This window comes from Centruroides sculpturatus, unplaced genomic scaffold, assembly GCF_000671375.1.
Source record: "Centruroides sculpturatus isolate CEXI.00-Female unplaced genomic scaffold, Cexi_2.0 scaffold1032, whole genome shotgun sequence".
Taxonomy (NCBI): Eukaryota; Metazoa; Arthropoda; class Arachnida; order Scorpiones; family Buthidae; genus Centruroides; species Centruroides sculpturatus.
Window position 1 is genome coordinate 215432 of NW_019385270.1, and position 4982 is coordinate 220413.

The following is a 4982-nucleotide window of genomic DNA, read 5'->3' on the forward strand; positions in this document are numbered from 1 at the left end:
TAGATAAACTACAGTCGACCCCCCTATCACCCTGTTGATAATTCCGTTTTATATGAATTCCGTGTTGTACGAGTCACTTAGATTTTACAAATACGTGAGCCGTTCACAGCCCGGCACACGTATTTGTAAAATCTAAGTGACTCGTACAACGTGGAATTCATATAAAACGGAATTATCAACAGTGTTATAGGGGGTCGACTGTATAAGATGATAAACGCATAGAAATCAATAGTAAACGTTCATATAATTTATAATAGACTAAATATAGATCTTTTGCTTTACTTCTATAAAATCTCTGCCTAAAAAAAAGAATTAAAAAATAAATAACTATATCCCAAAAACTATGTATTTCAATTAACTTAATTGGACTTTAATAACAGTGGAGGAGTGGATAAAACCCTTGAAAGCTGATAGATAGTTGATTACGGGGATTCGCACCTAACCAATAGGATGGACAGGTGAAGTTTTACAGATTTTCTTCACATATATAACATTTAAATAGTGGTCAACTTCCCATAGAAAGTCCTCTTGGGAGGGATTTCTCTTGGCATATCTAAATAGTGGCCAGTTTCCAGGAAAAGTGTGCCTCTTGAGAGAGATTTCCTTTGGCAGATCGCCCAAGTGTTACGTTGTACTATTCCAATAATCCAACTAATAATAAAGATTTTCGTGCCATCAATTTTGAAGATTTATCTTTCAAATTTCCGCGTGAGGTTCTAAATCGTCCTAGGTTTATGTACGAATTTCATCTTTGTTTATGGCACTCTCGTTCAATAGGTTATAAAATCAGCTAATTCAGAGATGTGGAAAGGGAGTCTCTGTGTGAATTATTAATGGAAAATCAGGAATAGATTAGAAAGTCTAATATTTCGCTGTGAGATTCATTGTATGGAAAGTAATAAAGTATAAAAATTATTTTCTATTGTCGTGAAGGATTCAACATCAAATTCAATTTGAATTATAACGATTTTTATGAATCGTTTGTATTAGATATTATTTAATATTCCTTATTTATTATGTCAGAAACAGCGGTAAAACATTATATTGAAGGTCTTCAGGCTGATGCTTAAAATCCTTAAATATAAAATGGCACAATAAAGTTAGTTCTGACAAAAATTTTAAACAAGACATGAAGAACCACAATGGCAATGCAATGAATATTATAAATATCAGGACCATGTTATGTTACTTTGGATCCGGGTGCAAGAAGAAATCGGGTCTTCTTTTTATTTGAGGTAAGAATGGTTTTTGGACTCTAGTTTCTGGGATCAAAGCGGATTAGCGCCTCGAGAACTGTATTGTCTTAGCCAAAGAATTAAATCGGGTGTACTGTACATAAATGTTATACAATAAAACGTAGTTTATTAATTTCTACAAAATAGTTAGGCATATGGAGTAGCACAATACAATAAACAGGGATCTAATGGGTTCAAAATAAATATAGGTTATATATAATATACTATTTTAACTTTTTTATTGTTTTAAATGCAGGAATAGGATTGGTTACGTATTATTTATTTATTATATATTGTTGGATTCAAGGATGTATTAATAAACCATGATATTGTAAGTTTTACATTGTTTATTTTATTGTTGGGAATTTTATTTTTTATGTTTTATATAAATTTGTAACGATTTTATAATTGATTTTTTAGAGAATGTCGGTCGGAAACCTGCTGATTAGGGGCCAAAAGGTCCGAAACACAAAGATATCGTGTATGTGTTCAGTTGATAAATAAAAGACTATTTTTCTGATTTGATTATTTAACTTGCAGAACCAGTTATCTAGTATAATAAGTCCTAGTAATAAATTAAGTCCTAGTTGACAATTTAAGCATAAATATAATATAGTCGACCCCCTATAACACTTGATTATTCCGTTTTATATGAATTCCATGTTATACGAGTCACTTAGATTTTACAAATACGTGTGCCGGGCTGTGAACGGCTCACGTATTTGTAAAATCTAAGTGACTCGTACAACATGGAATTCATATAAAACGGAATAATCAACAGTGTTATGGGGGGTCGACAGTATACTGTTTTATTAACATAGGAAGAAAACTCAGAAATATTCACGTGACCAGACAGCCATTTGGACAGGCGTGAACCCGCGACCAAGTAGAAGTTGTTCTAAAGGTAACGGTGTTCTGTGTTACTAAAACTCTGCTTGACAAATCATAGATAATAAGACAAAAATTAGAAAGAAAAATAAGGCAAACACTCTTATCACAGATGAAACCAGCTTGATCATTGGCCCGTGTTTCATATTTACAAATTTTATTATTTAAGAAATATAATACAACTTTCAAAAACACTGTTTTGTTTTAATGTGCTGTGGGTCGATAATGTATGACGTGTACTTCTTAAAGGCCAGGCTATTCGCTTTATCCTTTAATACCATTTGATTTATATTTTTTATTTAATGATACAGTATTTAATTAACCTTTTTGTTATTTTTACAAAATCTCTGTCTAAATATTAGTTTTTCCAAAGTATAGTTAATGTTATATATAATATTAACAATTCCTATACAGCATTATATATAAATGGAAGGTGATAAATATTACTTGTACAGTACATATCACTAGAATTACTAGAATTAGCGGTCCTCATACCCAACAGTAGTTGGGTATGAGGACCGCTAATATTTAACCAATGGGAAACCATATTAGAAGTTTACTTGCTTTACCACCCAGAAACAATGGGTCTGTCTTCCAGCTATTATTTTTGAATGGTTGTTTGAAAATAAAAACGTAAAAAATTTATAAAGTTTATAAACATTATCATTTCTGAGTATTAATTATTTGAAGAAATTACTAACCTGTTTCAAATTTACGATTCTGTGAATCGGAATCAACGATTTAAAGACGGGTTTAATTAATTCATTAGTTCACATGTTTATTAATATTTTATCCTTTACTATAACACAAACAGGAAGAGATATAAACATTTTCCTCGGAAGTAAGAACATTCTATCTATTCATTTAGGGGTGTGTCGTGAATTCCAAATAGTGTAAACTAACATAGTGTAACAGGAAGCGGAATAGAATAAAATAAGGGGGGTCCCTGTATATTGGATAACTGACTCATCCGTCGTTTTGAATCTTATCAGTCATTTCTCACTTGTGTTGCAAGCATTAATGACAATTTTATTTTAAAATTTGATGTATTTTATTAAGAAAATTTCCCATTAATTTATTTATTTTCATAAGTAACATAAATGATCGTTTAATTATTAAAATAAAGGGATTAAATTTAAGGAAAAAAATATATATAAATGTTGAAAAATAATTCACAATATTCCTTCAAAAATTGTAAATAATACTGATAAAAGAATAATGAATCGAATACAGTAGAATGAATTAATGTTTTGAATTTATTATTCCTGTCATTATCTAGCAGAAGATGATCTGAAATAAAGCAGAATAAATTAATAAATGTATACATTATTTATACAGGAAATATCTAAATAAACTGTCTATACTACAAATATATTGTATATTACATTATATACTACATACAGTGAGATATGGTATATGGTACAATATTTATAGTAAAATTTATTTATAAAATATATCACTATGCAGCATGTAAACATTGCAGTTGTAGGTTGTGCAAGGCTCTTTTACATAAATTTAAAGCTTGAATCACAGGAAGAGTATCGAGAAGCCTCAGGAATTGCATTACCAGTACTGTAGATCCCTCTATAACACGGTAGATAAATCCGGGTTGTATGAATTCCATGTTGTACGAGTTACTTAGATTTTACAAATACGTGTGCCGGACTGTGAACGGCTCACGTATTTGTAAATAGACATGTATTTGTACAGTACCTGTCTGAGGCCCTTAAAGACACGAGATCCTAAACAAGGGCCTAAGTTGCCTTTGCCTGAAGCCATCACTGATTACTGTAGTATAGATTAATATGTGGTAATATAATTATTAAAAATTTTAAGATTAATTTTCCTCTAAAAGCAATAAAATAATGAAAATCACAACATACAGTTTAGCTCAACATTTGCCATTATGTCCCGAAAGATTTGGGTAGTCTACTATTCTTCTAAATAGTAGAATATAAATTGCTAAATAGTTTAACTGAAAAATTAAACTGTTAAATTACGTTTAATTGAATTAACACAGCTTTTATTTATATTCCTCCGTTATAAAGAATTAAATTATTTTATATTAATTATACAGATTGTCCCAAAAATATGGATTCAAAAGCTCAAATTGATGGCTTTAAACTTCAAAAAACTTGCATATTATCTAAATAAAAGAACGTTGAACATTAATTTTTATTAATTTTTACAGATTATTGAAGAAGTGGTTCTTTTTTTTACACGCAGAGATGGCTTCCTTCTTTGATGCAACGAGCAATACCCAGACCAACGCCCTGAGTAATGGTTTCTTTGAGATATTTGAAGTCAAAGAAAATTCCTCACAGAAATAGAAAAGTGTTGACTTGCTGAACCACATTTTATGTCATTCCAACAAATGGATATAATCTAATAATCTAAAATTATTCTAGAAATTTCAAATTTTATCTTGTGAAAAATGCCTTTGGATCCAGACTTTTTGAACACATAAATATTTAAATACAGTAGAGCGTCGATTATCCGAATCAATTGGGAACTGGAATTGTTCGGAAGATCGATGTTTCGGATAACCGATTGTGCACGAAAAATATATTAATTTATCCCATCTTGACATTTTTCTCCGTTGTGTGTCGCTTCGCGTTGAATTTTAGTCGATGTTAAGCCTAACGAAGACTATTGTATCGTTAAAAATTATTTTTTTATTTTGTACGAACAAAATAAATATATTGAAAAATATAAAAACAATAAAAAATTATACTTCAGAAGTTAATTTAGTATCAAAAACGTAAAATATTTGAGTAGCCCAAGACAGCCAAAGATTGCAGTGCCAAAGCACTGGTGAAAATTTAAGTTTGCCGACTGGAATTCTTTCGGATGATTGAC

The 4982-nt window shown here is 30.3% G+C and overlaps 1 protein-coding gene and 2 long non-coding RNA genes across 3 annotated transcripts in view; 2 read left to right on the plus strand and 1 right to left on the minus strand.

Annotated features, from left to right (window-relative positions):
- The window catches only part of LOC111636948, a 7956-nt gene extending 3260 nt beyond the window's left edge, over positions 1 to 4696 (plus strand). The window contains exons 2-3 of the long non-coding RNA XR_002758621.1: positions 2057 to 2139; positions 4315 to 4696. This is a non-coding gene — a long non-coding RNA (uncharacterized LOC111636948). The remainder of the gene's footprint in view (positions 1 to 2056; positions 2140 to 4314) is intronic.
- The window catches only part of LOC111636954, a 34859-nt gene that overhangs the window by 16866 nt on the left and 13011 nt on the right, over positions 1 to 4982 (minus strand). The window lies entirely within an intron of this gene.
- Positions 529 to 1873, plus strand: LOC111636947. The gene is made up of 3 exons (XR_002758620.1): positions 529 to 1235; positions 1492 to 1566; positions 1656 to 1873. It is a non-coding gene; the product is annotated as an uncharacterized LOC111636947 (long non-coding RNA).